This window comes from Trachypithecus francoisi, unplaced genomic scaffold, assembly GCF_009764315.1.
Source record: "Trachypithecus francoisi isolate TF-2019V2 unplaced genomic scaffold, Tfra_2.0 Lachesis_group15, whole genome shotgun sequence".
NCBI lineage: Eukaryota > Metazoa > Chordata > Mammalia > Primates > Cercopithecidae > Trachypithecus > Trachypithecus francoisi.
The window spans coordinates 25915914-25919248 of record NW_022681460.1 but is presented as its reverse complement, the minus strand read 5'-3'; the positions used below and the strand labels follow the sequence as shown (position 1 = coordinate 25919248).

The 3335-nt window shown below is 35.6% G+C and overlaps 1 pseudogene; it reads left to right on the top strand.

The window, feature by feature from the left end:
- The first annotated feature begins 950 nt into the window (after nt 1–950).
- LOC117098146 lies at nt 951–1025 on the top strand (annotated as a pseudogene).
- Nucleotides 1026–3335: the final 2310 nt, after the last annotated feature.

The following is a 3335-nucleotide window of genomic DNA, read 5'->3' as shown; positions in this document are numbered from 1 at the left end:
AATATTTGCACCCTTATCTAAAAATCATTGCCTCCATAGAAAGAACTACTCCTCCTAGTCAGAGAAATCAGGACAGGCCAATGATGAGTAAGCCTTTATTTATAAATGCACGTTGGACCGGGCGCGGTGGCTCACGCCTGTAATCCCAGCACTTTGGGAGGCTAAGGCAGGCGGATCACGAGGTCAGGAGATCAAAATCATTCTGGCTAACACGTTGTGACCCAGTCTCCACTAAAAATACAAAAATTAGCCGGTCGTGGTGGCGGACGTCTGTAGTCCTAGCTACTCGGGAGGCTGAGGCAGGAGAATGGCATGAACCTGGGAGGTGGAGCTTGCAATGAGCCGAGATCACACCACTACACTCCAGCCTGGGCGACAAAGCAAGACTCCGTCTCAAAAAACATAATAATAATAATAAATGCATGTTGGACTAGGATGGAGATTTAAACACAAAAGACTAGTATTTTATCACACATTGCTTAGCAGTGAATTCATAACTAGGTATAAACTCCAGAGATTAAGATATTGAGTTATTTTTAACTTCTGACTATATTTTAAAATAGCAGTGCCATTTTCTAGATGAGAAGTAGGTAAATGCTAAGGCCAGAGAATGTGATAGTAATGACAGCCTTGCACCCAACGTATCTTTCCTATTTACACTAGTCACACACATGTCCCTCTGACATTACCGCTGCCACCATCACCACCCTTTGCTAGTTTTAATTTCTCTTTCGGTTTACAGCAGATTTACAGTGACCATGATACACACATGTGACAGTCACTGTTTTCACTGAAATAAAAGTTTTAATCTGTGACAAACTAAATTCTGTAATTTATAATACTAGCACTTGAATACTGACTTGAAGAGCCCTGGATCAGTCTAACACATTTGGACTCTGAAAGCTCAAGTTGTTCCGACTTGGGAGGACAAAGTATGTGAAAATTGGGGTGAATTCTAATCTTCGACCAAAGCATATACTAAAATTGGAACGATACAGAGAAGATTAGCATGGCCCCTGGGCAAGCAGTTATTTTTACCCTCTCACTACCCATAGTGCAGAATGTTCTCACATTTGCTGAATTTCTGTGGCAGTCTTTCAGACAAAGAAAGAAGGGATTTTGTAAACTGAGATTAACTAAATAGTGTGGTCTAATCCCGTCTAGTTGGTGTTTATGTATGCTTCACTGTGGGATTTACAGCCTTAGCTCATGGAAAGACAGAATAAATGTAGTGAACACAAAGAATCCAGGCTTTGTGTTTCTGGAATTGGGATCAGGTTCAGGTGGGAATCCATCAGAAGATTTATCTGAAAACAAGATATGGAAATAGAGAGAGAGAAGAAATCAAACTCTCTTAGCTTTCATGTAGACCCATTTAAAATTATCTTTAAAAAGGAAAACACCCTTATATATGTTCTATACAAGAATAAACACAATGACAAATTTGTTTGATAGATAGTAGTTCTTAGGCTTGCTTTTTCCTACAATGGTTTCCTCCACTTCTGACCCTAAGTTTCTGCCACCAGAAGTACCACACCAATGTTAGAGATTTATTTTTTGTCATGCATCTGGAAGATTCTTGGACTTATAACCCATCAGGCTTGTCAGTAAAGAGATGACAGTAATTGACAGAGGGCAGTGACTGTGTCCTGAAAGGTTAAGAGTAGAATGTAAGCTATGTCTAAAATGTTCCCACCGAGTCCATTCTACTTTATTAAGCTGTTTCAAAGACTACATTCATTCTTTCCACTCCAGATCAAGTTGACTGATAAGGAGCTTTTATTATTTCTTCTCACCTGGATAAGAAAGGGTGTACTTGTTATGAGCAGTCTTTTTGTTAGATGGTGTATGTCCTTTGTGTTCATGTTTTCCTCTGGTCCCTCACTGCCTCTTGGATTTTATCAGCTTTCATCTTGGGAGAACTGAGGGCAGCTGGGGATCAGGATTGTGATAGCTTTAGCTGCACAAAGGTGGTGGGATATGACACTCAAAGGAACAAAGCCAAAATAAGAAAACCTCCATATTTGCGTCCTTATTGCATTCCTGTCTCTTAGATGATCTTATCAGTGATATAACAAAGCTGATTTATGTGGAAAGAAAGGAAGAAGAACAAGTCTGCTTTGTACAATGCAGATATATAATGTACAATATGTAGTGAAAATAAAAGATAAGGAATCTGAGGAATATACAGAAATCTTTTGTGGATTGAACTGGCCATCAGAAATTGCACTAATAACTCCCCCATAAAGTGAAATCATATGTAGCTTTTAAAATGCGTAATGATCAAGGTTTTTAACAATGTGGGAAAACATTCCTATTATATGATTAAGTTAAAATATGTTAGGAAAGAGATTATCAGCCTCTGGATAAAACATGGCAGACTGAACAGTTCGCTATTTGTTTCAAACTGAAATCCCATTGAAATGACAGAAAAAAAAAAATTTCTAAGGCATAAATCCTAAAAGACAAAGCAAAAGAGAAAGGAAATTACAACCAGCTACAAAAGTCAACAGATAATGGAAACTGGTAAGTGGTAAGGAGCCATAACTGGCCTGATAAAGCAGAAGAGGTAGAAACACAAGCAACTGCAGAGGGGATGGCCAGGATCATTCAGTTTTAATATGTGTTAAATTAAACACATGTAAAGTTGATAAATCGTAAGAATAAATAGATAATAGACAGATAATAGATGAATGGTTTAGGCATCAAAAAACTCAATTCAAAATAGTTTACACAGTGAACTTCAAAATTTTTAGGCTAGTGTATCTTCTCATTTTTTTTGAGAAACTATATATCTTCTCATTTTTAAGTTGATATCTAAAATGTTTTATCATAAGTTTAAATATTTGTGAGGCATATAATACCAGCAAATCATAAGCAGTGTTTTTTTAAAAAGTTTAATTCCCAATTTTGAATTTAACAATGGAAATTTAACGGCATTACAATTTTATGCCCATTGTCATGAATTTGTAAATGAAATTTAAAAGGTCTTATTTAATAGGTATTCCTTTTCTTCCTTGAACTTGTACTTCCATTAGACCTTCCTCACAGCTGTTCTAATGAAGTATGTACTTTCATGCTTGAAAATCCTTTATAGATATTCTGTCACACTTCTCTGCAATAAAAATATTTTTAAATTTTAAATTTAAAAAATAATTTTCTAGTATCATAAAACTCCAAGTAATCAAAATATCTTCTAGTTATGTCAAATATTATTATAACAGAATTAGTCAAATTGCCAAAAAGCTGTAAATTATTAAAAATTATTAATAAAAAGAAAATTTTTATTGGAAATACTATTGTTAATCAGATAGACGAGGTATTGATTTTGATGC